At 40.3% G+C, this 11,911-nt stretch overlaps 1 long non-coding RNA gene across 4 annotated transcripts; it reads right to left on the bottom strand.

Moving 5' to 3' along the window:
* Positions 1-4,614: 4,614 nt before the first annotated feature.
* LOC148685618 (uncharacterized) lies at positions 4,615-11,407 on the bottom strand. Of its 4 annotated transcripts, none has more exons than XR_015949992.1 (5): positions 9,864-11,407; positions 9,548-9,624; positions 9,087-9,183; positions 8,424-8,600; positions 4,615-4,916 (listed from the first exon to the last, which is right to left on the bottom strand). It is a non-coding gene; the product is annotated as an uncharacterized LOC148685618 (long non-coding RNA). The 4 variants fall into 4 exon arrangements; XR_015949990.1 differs by having other exon boundaries at positions 9,544-9,624; positions 9,864-11,319; XR_015949991.1 differs by lacking the exon at positions 8,424-8,600 and having other exon boundaries at positions 4,777-4,916; positions 9,544-9,624; positions 9,864-10,004.
* Positions 11,408-11,911: the final 504 nt, after the last annotated feature.

The raw sequence follows: 11,911 nt of genomic DNA, 5'->3' as shown, positions 1-11,911 counted from the left end.
CCAGCTAATAGGCCCACCATCAAGATCTACTGTATTAGATTGACAGGCAATAGAAACAGGCCTTTTTCAGTAGTGGCCCTAAAATTTGGAGCTCCCTCTCATGAAATATACGCATGGCCCCTTCTTATTATCCTTTAAACTGGCATGAAATCTTTTCTATTGCAATCCACTTTTAATTAACATGCTCAGCTAGGTTTTTACTCGCTTACAGTACTGCTGGTTTTATTTTAATTTAGTTTTGCTTTTTTAATTGAAGTGCTGCTAAGTTTTATTTTTAACTGCTGCTGGGCTTCTGTAATTATAGTTAGACTGTAGCAACCCTATTTTACTGTTATGTTTGGCATTATCTTAAGTCTAGGACCATTCATCATATTGTTGTGATTTGGGTCATCATCTGGAGCTTTTATTCAAACGTTCCACTGATACTATATACTCATCTTTTCTCTGCTTCTGACATATTTAGGCCAGAACTGAGTAAGGAATATGGCCGTGTGTATGGTGCAGAGGACAGTTTTCTTATTCTGGAATTCAAGATGTGTGGAATGGAATCAAGGGGAATACATATGTTGTAGTCAGGGCTTTTTTTGAGCCGGAACTTTCTAGAACTCTGTTCTGGCAGGACCTCTCAGGTGGGCCCAATTGCCATTCTAAGAGAACAAGGAAGGCGTTCATGGTGAGTTCTGGCACCACTTTGTCTAGAAAAATATCACTTAAGTGAAGTGAAATAACATATTTAAAAATGATGTTTCAGTGAGTTATAACTTGAGTCTCACATTTTAAAACTAATCTGTCCTGTAGCATCAATTATAAGGATTTCCCGCCTCCTTCTCCTCCTCCTTCTTTTGTTCATTGCTGGCTTTTGGCTGCCATAATTGCAACCTGTCATCATTCTGTCATCTGATTCAACGGGAGCAAGGCACACATGACTCAAGGCAGAGTTAGCCTTTGACAAAATGAAAGGTTCTCTCAATAGGCCTGTTCATCCTTTCCAATAATGGTTTGTGGGGTTTTTTTAGTCACTACTATAATTAGAAGAATGAGCTTTTCCTAAACTTAAGCTTCTCCTTCTTCATTACAATGGGACATTAATATTTTTAACACCACATACTATGCTGATGTGCTTTATTATATAATTGTGTTTTATTTCACTAGCTTTCCACATTTGGAACTGCAGGCTATTTACACATTTATACCCCGCTTTTTAAGGTGAGTTCACAAAATGGCTTACAGTAACGTAATGAATACAAACACCGTTTTAAAAATAACAACCATTAAAAAACGATTCAGTAAAAGTATTACCAGAGAGACCATACAGCTACAAAAGAGGCAGATCTCAACAGGTTTTCTTATTACTTGTTCACTATGCCATCAAAAAAATGCGGGTGGTGCAGGGACGCGGGTGGTGCTGTGGTCTAAACCACAGAGCCTAGGGCTTGCCGATCCAGAAGGTCGGCGGTTCAAATCCCCGCAACGGGGTGAGCACCCGTTGTTCAGTCCCAGCTCCTGGCCACCTAGCAGTTTGAAAGCACGTCAAAGTGCAAGTAGATAAATAGGCACCGCTCTGGTGGGAAGGTAAACGGTTCGCCAGAAGCAGCTTAGTCATGTTGGCCACATGACCTGGAACCTGTCTGCGGACAAACACCGGCTCCCTCGGCCTATAGAGTGAGATGAGCGTGCAACCCCAGAGTCGTCCGCATCTGGACCTAACGGTCAAGGGTACCTTTACCTTTATGCCATCAAAAGCTCTACTATCTAAGAGCTACTAAGATACTATCACTGAGGATTAGTGCAAATTAGGTAGTTCCTCAGTAGCCTGCAAACAATATAACATTTATCCCCCACCCTACACTCTGTTCACCATAACATAAATCTTTGAGCAACACAGTGAGTGATTTCTTATTTTGCGGATTGGCTTTTTTTAGAAAAAGAAAAACCACTGTCGCCGCCCACCATCAAAATGCAGAAAGGTTTTTGTGGGCTACCCACAAAAGGCTCCGAAGGGTCAACAGGTTTAAGGCTTATCAGTACAAAACTATACAATCCATAATATTGGTAGGATTCATCTTCGGAGTCGCTGTGTATTCCTTGCTTGGTGTGTTTAATCATTCCCTCTGTCATGAAGCTCACTGGGTGACTTAACCCCCAGGCAAACCTACCTCACAGGGTTGTTGTGAGGATAACATGGGGAGGAGGAAAGCTATGTATGCCACCTTGGGCTCTTCTTGTGGGGGGGGGGTTTCCGTCTTTGCTTTTCGCCCTGCTTCGGTATCTTTAGCAGCGGTACAGCCTGCAGAAAGATTACACTGATGAATCTTCTCCTAGTGTGGAGGGAAAGCTGTGGTAAATTTCTTTGCATTGGGCTACTAGTAAAGCCAAAGGACTGAGGCAGTAAGAAGCTAAGAGCCAGATTTATGACGTCTCTCTTGCCTTTGCCTCTTTGTAATATATGTCAGTGAACTGAGAACAACTCAGGAAATGGCAAGAAAATACTGGTTTGAATCTAGGCACAATTTTCACCTTACTGAAGGGCAGAGGGGAGAAAAAACAGACACCACTGTGCGGCAAGACCTTGGTGCCTATACTCATGTTGTTCCCTACTAGGAGATTTTATCAGGGGTGAATGCCCTGAGGGGATTCTCTGAACGCATACAAAGGTCACACACTAGCCAGCTTAAAACAGCGCTGACTGGAGGAACTATTTTTGTGGCATATAACACACCAGGAGTGTGCATTTGTGAAGGGCAAATAGCTCTCCTGAGAAACGGGACACCAGCAAAGGTGGAGAGCATCCTGCCAGCTGGTGGTCATGCAAGAGCGTTTAAGGCAAAAGTGAACAGCAAACTGAGGAAATATAACATTAAGGAGAGGCCAACAGACGTGTCCCTAAAACATCAAGCTGATCTATAAATAAATAAAGCTTAATTTTCAAAAACAGAAGCTAGGGGCTAAGATGGGTTAGTTGGATGCCGTAGACGCAGATTGAACTCAGGCTTTACTCTAGAAGCAGACTGGATTTATGAAGGCAACACACAGCCGACATCAGACATCGCAGTGTCAGCTGCAGAACCCACTGTTGCCTAATGTTGAAGCAGCATCACCACTTGAGGGAATGAGGCTGATGAAAAAAATGACTGCACTAAAATGGCCTAGATACCACGATTATTGCTAAAGCAGACTGCAGTGTATTCTGCTCAGTCTCCCCAAATATACAACTCTCCATTTTACTGCTGTGCTTGAAAACTAGAAGTGAATAAATGTTAACACTTTGCACCATACTTTCTGCTATAAATCACTTTCTTATTATTTACTTTACCTCAGAAACTTATCAGAAAGTTTAAGAGCGTGTCTATACAGCAATGAAGCAGTGCATATTTACCACCCACCCCCAACTCTAGTAACTTCTCCCCAGTGGCGTGGCATGGGTTCCCAGCACCCAGGACCACATGGAGGGGTGGGTGGGAGGGAAGGAAATACAGTAGATGGAGTATACATTCACATTCAACTGCCTAATGGTGACCAGGAGATCACAGCTGCAAATGAAAGAAAATAAGAGTCATTCAGTTGTCTGGAGAGGTCACTTCCTGGTTTGCATGGAGAAACCGCTTTCAACAGATTCCAGTGACAGAAGCATGCAGCTGTATTGAGGCAGCACCAGGTGTTGAAATTTTGCACCTCTAACAATTTTGTGCCCAGGGCAACTGCCCCTTTGCCTCCCCCCATGCTACACACTGCTTCTCTCTCTCAAAAAAAAAACTCTACAACTCCGTTAGTGTAGCTGAAAAACCCTCTAGAAAACAATTCCTAAAGCTCTGTGAAGGGAAGGTGTAACCATTAAAAGTTCGTGGCAAAGACAAACACTGAGAACCTTTTGCACACATTACACTTAAAACAACTTTGAGTGTTCTGCGCATGCTTACCTGGAGACAAGCCTCATTCAACAGAATATATCTCTGAATTTGCATGGTATTTACCTGGGATGTGGTTGCATTTATGTATGAATGTGAGAGATAGCGCAGTATTATCACACAGAAGGCTGGGCTTGGATTGGGAAGACTTGACTTCAAATTTTGACTTGGCTAGAAAGTGTGCCAGGTATTTCTCTGGGTCATTCATTATATTTCAACAATCCTGTGAGGTACTATATTGTATTCCTGGCCTCCTTGGAAGAACAAATACATGTGTAATAAAATTCACATTCTTCCATATGTTTGCATTACAGATTAAGGAAACCATTTAACATTCAAATTAGCAGCACCCTGATTTTTAAACGTAGGTGACCCCTTCTTAGAAAGAGACCACTGCTGGTGGTTTAGTATAAATAAATAAAAAATAGCTTTAGCCTTAGCTTGTTAATTACATGAATTTTAATTGATTGATTAATCAATGACTTTATTCCATCTGAATAAATCTGCATGTAAGAATTATAGTTCTGAAGCTAAAAGTATAACTTTGTGGATGATGCACAGATGTTTCATGGTTGGCTCCATCTTAAAAGAGGCATTTCTTCCTGTCCTACAAAATGAGAGGAAGGTGAATAGCTTTTCTGTGGGTTTTTTAAAGTATGTAATCTTTTTTATTTTTTAATGCTTCCCAATTAATCAAGGGCACATTTTAATCAATTAAAAGCATCTTAACAGATTACTTTATTCATCAGTGAAATGTTGCATCCATAAAAAAATAGCCTTTGAACTTGGTGTCATCACATCTGTCATTAGTAAAATACAATTAAATGTACCCCACAGTGCAATTCTCAGAAGTAAGGAGGTTAAGTTCACTGGGTCATGCCTCCCACATAGGTGTGCATGGGAAGGATTGTAGGCAGGTCTGTATTGGCTCTATTCTGTGGTTAGGAGTTTCTCTGGTTTGTTGTTGTTTAGTCGTTTAGTCGTGTCCGACTAGGACTTCTGTGTTGGTTACTGTAACCGCAGAAAAGGAAAAGCAGAAGAACTATCAGTGTGAAATGCAGGTAAAATGGTCAGAACTCTTTGCTTTGTCTGACCTTGGCCAAGCCACTTCCTCATTCTAGCGTACTAAATCAATAAGACACTCCCTTCTTATCTTTCAGGGTATGAAGCTTGCATTTGTATATAGGCCACAGTTTAAGCCCTTCATATGAAAGTATTTCATTACTAAGTAAGCCATGGTAAAGAGACAGGAGACTGAGAGAAGAAAAAAGTATATTCATGAAAGCTTAAAGACAAGTACTATACAAACTGAATTAGGGTTTCAGATTTTAAAATTTCTTCACACACTTTAGGATACTGAACTTTCTAAAAATAAAAAGTGGCATTTATTTATTACCTTCATAAATTGAGATTGTTCTGTGATATGACCTGTTTGGAAATGTACTTTTTTTAAAAAAATTCCTTCAGTAGCACCTTAAAGACCAACTAAGTTTTTATTTTGGTATGAGCTTTCGTGTGCATGCACACTTCTTCAGATACAGTGAAATACCTTTTTTAAAAAAATCATTTCATTACTATATACAGGTAGGTAGCCATGTTGGTCTGACGCAGTCAAAATAATTTAAAAAAATCCTTCCAGTAGCACCTTAGAGACCAACTGAATTTGTCATAGGTATGAGCTTTCGTGTGCATGCACACTTCTTCAGATAGCTATGGTTTACTGTGCTTGATATATTTTGTACCAGGATTCCTGATTCTTGCAAGCCTGCGAGTCTCACTTGCACTTTTTCTGTATCATATTGCCCTTTTGTTAAATATTGCATTTTTTTCCCTAGCCATTGATAAAAACATAATTTTAAAAATTAAATTCTGCCCAGGCAATTCACAATTATTGTGCCTAGAAAATCTCAGTTCTGTGATCCGTATGAATGATGAAATTTTGCATAATTTAGTCTTCAGTTTTTGCTATTCTGCTTGCCAGTGGAGGGCAGGGACACTGAAGCCCCCAGGAACCATTGAAAAGTTTATAATTCTCATCAAGAGGTTCATACATAAATGACAGATCTAAATGGTAGAATTCATGTGAAAAATATAAATACAGGTGAAACTTGGAAAATTAGAATATCGTTGAAAAGTGCATTTATTTTAGTAATGTAACTTTTTATTTTTTTATTTTCTTTTAATTTTTACAAATGCTTTCTTTTGGAAATTCCACAGTAATAAAGCAAATAGTTACAATAATACAAAAATAAACATCGCTATTACATTTCATTAATTACAGTCCATTTATAATTGACCCGCCTAATGACAAATAATTACAACTACAACAAATAAAGGCTTGACATATCTTGCCTTGCATGTCATGCATCTATCTCATATATTGGTTTCACCTTTTAAATTGCGTTACTGAAATACCGGTAAATGCACTTTTCGACGATATTCTAACTTTCCGAGTTTCACCTGTACAGTATGTAGAAAATGACTACACTAATTATTAATAAGCCAAATCCACAAGGTTTAAAGGGAAGGCCTGGAAGGGGGTTAGGGACAGTGTGGGGAGTGTGTTCTGGGAATTGGGGAGGGCTGTCAGGAATTTTTATCCATGCTGGAGAACAATCCAGGACTTTTAAAGGTAATCTGTTGGCTGACGCAGGCTTTGGTTATCTCCTAGATTTCATTTCTAAACCCAAGCTTGGAGATGTTTTCCAGCGTCCCTCATCACTAACTAATGCTGCCGGCTGCAAATCCTAATTGAGGCAAGTACAGCTGCAGTTCAGCAGTAGAACATCTGCTTTGAGAGTAGAAGGTTCCCTGGCTTATTTCCCAGCATCTCCAAATAGGGCTGGGAATGTTGAAAATCCTGAGGAACCACTGCCAGTCAGGCAGTTATGAGGTAAATGGACTAAGGGTGTGACTTGGTATGCAGGGCCGTCTTAAACGTAGCTGGCGCCCTGGCGCCGTGGTGCGAAGATCCCTCCGGCGCCCCCCGCCCCGTTTCCCGACGCGGCTGTCTGGTGGGCGCAGCGCGGCGCCCCCCTGGCGGCCCATTGACGTGGCGCATTGCACCACCCAGCCTTGCCTTAGAGCTGGCCCTGTTGGCATGAGGCAATTTTCTGGGTTCCTAATTTAGGGACCCTTAGTTACTGGAAATGCTATATTTTTTACTGGGGGGCAGTGGGAGGAGTTTTCTACCACTATAACGCCTGGAAATTCTAACATTTCTAAACTCATAATTTATCTCAACTGACTGGAATTGGGCATATATTTATAATATCAGGTTTCATCATTCATTTGTGAAAATAGGAACTGTCAAGCTGTTTTTGGCCACTTGTAGTGAAGAATCCAACAGCTGTATTTATGCACTAGCACCCTCTAGTGATCATGGGAGGGATATCATTAGGTCATACTTCACAATTTTAAGACAGAGTACTATATTGGAGGAAAACTTGAAGAAAACACAAATTAGTTTTGCAGAAAAAGGAACCGTGAAGTGTACATTCCCTCCCCCCCCATCCCAATAGCTTCTGCATCCAATTTTCTTAAAAGCTGATCTTAAAACTTTCATTGGTTTGAGCCAATTGTTCTTCCAAATAAGCGGATTCTGAATTATATGCTGTTCTGGGGGTTCATAAAAATTATGTGTGTGAATTACCACAAACTTCCTGTAGAAAGCTAATCTCTTAAGGAGAAAGCCAAGCACATGCCACAGAAATCCTCCAAAGAGGGATATTTTTTTCTCCATTTGCACTTTCATGCAAACCTACCTAATTTGCAGTTCCAAACCAATATTCAAACTATAACACAGCTTCTACAAATTTTGTGAAGCACTTCCCCAACCAAAAATGCATACAAAAAAGGATAAATTAGGGCAGCCTTCCCTTGTATTATATAAACATGGTTCCGAACATGGTTGGCAAGCCCTAATAAAGCAGAAGCACCATGGTCAACTTGTGCATTTGACAACGTAGTAAATCAATTGGTGCTTATAATATGTTAATTCTTTATTACATATAAGGCTTTAAAAATATCTCTCATTCCTCTTAATTCAGCCTTGTCCTTTCATTTTAAAGTTTAGCGTCTCTAACAGATAGGAAACTTGGCATAAATGAAGTTTTGCATTGTTCTAGCAGTAATCTTGATACCAAGCCAAAATGTCTTTAGCAACTGCTTAGCAACCACATAGCAGAAAGGTTACATTTGTGTGAATGGTTTTATTCTTACAGAGGCTGAGAACAAAGGGGCAGGGTGGGTCGAGCGGATGTGAAGTGTGAAGAACAAGCTGAACCTGGAACCGGACTTTGCTATTCTGGGCCTACCTAATGGATGTTCCCAAGTACAGTATGAGAAGAGGAGAAATGGAGACATTTCTTGATTCCTAGAATATAGCTTTTGGCAAAGTTTTGCAACTCTAGCATTCTGGAGCACAGGACTTTGCTCTCCATTCCATGTCTCTATAAAAGCAAACCCCACAGAGGCAATATGTGTCTGCATGATGCACCTCTTTAGCTCATGTCTCACCATGCTCCTATTTTTTGCTTGATACAAAGGATCCCTGGCCAGGATCCTTTGTATGAGTATCGGCCCATCTTTGGCATGGGTGTGGATTAGGGTTGATCTGTTTCGCTAGGATAATTCCTTCTATCCGATTTCTATTTCCCTTCTTCCAAGGTAACTTCGCATAAGGAAGAGGGTGCCCTAGGTGTAAAGGTTTGAAAAGGAAATAAGGAGTTACCAAAAAGTTTTCTGAAAGTCCAAATACATGATGTCTTCTAGGCCTTCACAATTTCAAACCATTGACTTCACCACAATATTTTATGCTAAGGAAAATACTATACTGCTCCCACCCAAATCACACGGCATAAACATTGTGTTTTAGTTTGCATTCATTTTTATTATCTGAACTCAGCACCCCTATATTACTCTTACAGGTCAATGCAAATATATTCAGCTTTTTTAAAAGGTGGTAAAGAGCAGCATAGATATTGTGTTCCCTTCCCTTGTGCACAATCTACATGGCACATTTTAAAAGACACACACTAGATTCTTACACAGTAACCAAAAGGGTCTTTTGACCTGCCTTTAGTGATTGTGGAGAAAAGCCCCAACACAAATTGACATGCCTCCTTTCAGTTTCCAGTGAGTGAGGTTTATGCTTTTATTTATCTAAATTAAGTCACCTACTTTGTATTCTGAAGAACCATAGTCTGATCTGTCAGGCTCCTCATCTGTGGCCATCACTGGAGCATCTCTTCCTGGTTTACATTATAATCCCAAAGGTCTGTAAAAGTAAAGAATGGATAAAGTCAAATTTCATTTAAAAACTTTCCACTCAGTAAAGAATATTAGTTGGTAAGACCATTCGCCATGTCTATAATACTACTAGCACATACAGGTGAAACTCAGAAAATTATGCATTTAATTAATCTGTTTTAATTTAATTAAATCAACAGGCCACGTAGCAACAGTTATCAGTCTCTTGTCTATTGCAGCCTTTGCCAACCTGGTACCTTCCAGATGTTTTAGACTACAATTCCCATCAGCCTCCGGCCAGGTTGGTGAAGGCTGGGCTAATGCAACTTCCTGTGGATGAAGCAAAACCAACCCTGTAAAACAAAGTACGGTAACAACAATGAAGTACCTACTGTACTGTACGCCAGCGTGTCAACCTCAAGCATCCTTGACAAAGGCACTGCCACACAAACCTAGGATTTAGTAGTATCTGCAAGAGACACCCGAGACAGTGTGGAGCAAGAACATGCCTTCTTGAAGAATGCTAGATGTAAATAATCCTCATTTGTGTCACGACACTCAAGATGATATAGTATCACCTTCTAGAATGGTATAATGCAGCCTTGACTGGGCAGAATATCTAGCTGTAAATTGTTCCTAGCTTCTCTGTCACATGCATGCCACAATGAAAGAGGCTAAACATTTGTCGGGGGGGGGGATGTTACTTACTGCCCGCTCCCATCTGCTTTGCTGAATTAAAAGCTCTTCGCCCGAAAACAAATTCTTCTTAATCTTCCAGGGACAAAAACAACAACAACAATAACTTTGATTTACGTTCCCCAACAATGTAGCTTTGCTGCAATGAATGAAGGCTTTGCTATTGCTCTCATCATGATAACATAGCAGCTGGTTTTAGAGTCAATTCCTTTTTTGTATAAAATTTAATGACCGTGCAGTTATTTAAATTTCAGAGTAACTGCCTGGGCTTTGGAAACACAGTGCTGCTCTGAAAACACAAACTTGAAAGCAACAGGAAAGTTTCTGAAATGCCAGGAGGGAATAAACTTAATAAAGATATATTGTGCTCTACCCACAAATGCCTAAAAGTCTATGATTACACACACACACACACACACACACACACACACACACACACACACACACAACCTGTGTCTATGATGGAAGGGTTCCATCACCTCAAGCATAATCACCCCAAGAGGATCTTGCTTCTCATCTAGCTGCAGCCTTTAATTCAGGTATCAACCATTGTGCTCTAACCCTCTCTCCAGCCTTTACCAACCTGCAAACTTTCCCCACCTCTAGGTCACGTAACTCCAAACTCAAACTATTCTATCCTAAGCTGTGCCCTTATCTGTTGAGGGAGAGGGGCCCTAACCATTTGCCGTGTTACAGGAGTCCCTTTGATGCTTTGTTCTCTTAATGGTCCATCACCTGAGCTATAACTTTGTGGGAAACCAGCCTGGGTTAATTAGCTTTTAACACTTGCTGATTCCACGGAATTAAAAGTGTCTAGCACACAGCACCCTAAGCCTCAGTTAAATTTTGACACTTGCTTGATCCAGAGATTATAGTGGTCTGGAACCCACAAACTCATAACAGTATGTTATGAAATCCTACATCTTCCCCTTTATAGTTTTGTAAAGCATGTACCCTTGCTAGTTTCTCTTATTCATTGGCAATTGTTTGATCATAAGTGTATGATGGCTTGTAGCACTTCAAGGCTGCAATCTTATGCCTACTTACCTGGAAGTAAGTTCCACTGAATGCAAGGGGGGGGGTTAATTTTGAGTAGCCACATGTAAGGTTGCACTGTAAGTATGGCTCAGAAAGCCAGTTAAGAAAAACTGCATGCTGCAGCTGCCATGTGGCATGTGGCAGCCCTTCCATTGTTCTGTGGCTGTGCTTTGGCATGCAGTACCAAAGCTGGTGACCACACACTGCGAATTACAAAAGAGTTGGCCTGAAAGCACAAGTGAAGTTTGATCTTAAAGGGAAACCACCGAGTTTACAAGAAACAGGTCTCCAATCTCAGATAAAGCATATTGAAAGCATACGTTGACAATCCAATTTACTTTGCAAGAGCTATGTGCTTTTTTATTTCTTATAAATAATATGTACAGAACAGGATCTGTACAGAACAGAAAATCTTTAAAGTCCACTCGTTCCTTTCTTTGCTTTAGGTATTTGGTAATGTATACACCTCCCACAAAGCTTAATCCAACAACGTATTTCCTTAAATTGAACCAAAATATGTTTGAAAGTAGCTTGTTGCAGCATCTTCTAAAGTGTTAAAGGAATTATGTGCCATTAACAATTATACAAGGTCCTCCTTTTATTCCATATTTATTATATGAAATCAGATTCCCACATACGAAAGGACAATGCTATTTGCAAACCCTCATGCCAGTTGCCAGAAAGGTGTTTTCCCAAGCACATTCTCATTTGTAAAAAAATAGAAATAGTTCTGGTTGGATTGACAGCAGCAGGAAACAGGGCCCTTTTAAACAAATACAGTACTTCAGGTTGCCTCTTGACAGGTTGAACACCCATCAAGCAGTTCCATTAAGAATATTTGCAATGTTTTAAGTAGCAACATTTCCGACACATTTCAAGAAGGAATCTACTGTAACCTAAGTTGCCTGAGGTTACTGACGGAGGCAGTGATGGTACCCTTTGCAACTCAGGATCTTGAGTTCAAGTCCCATATTGGGCAAAAGATTCCTGCATTGCAGGGGGTTGGCCTAGATGATCCTTAC

This window comes from Zootoca vivipara, chromosome 5 (genome assembly GCF_965207765.1).
Source record: "Zootoca vivipara chromosome 5, rZooViv2.hap1.1, whole genome shotgun sequence".
In the NCBI taxonomy this organism is placed as follows: Eukaryota; Metazoa; Chordata; class Lepidosauria; order Squamata; family Lacertidae; genus Zootoca; species Zootoca vivipara.
This window is presented reverse-complemented; position numbering and strand designations above follow the sequence as displayed.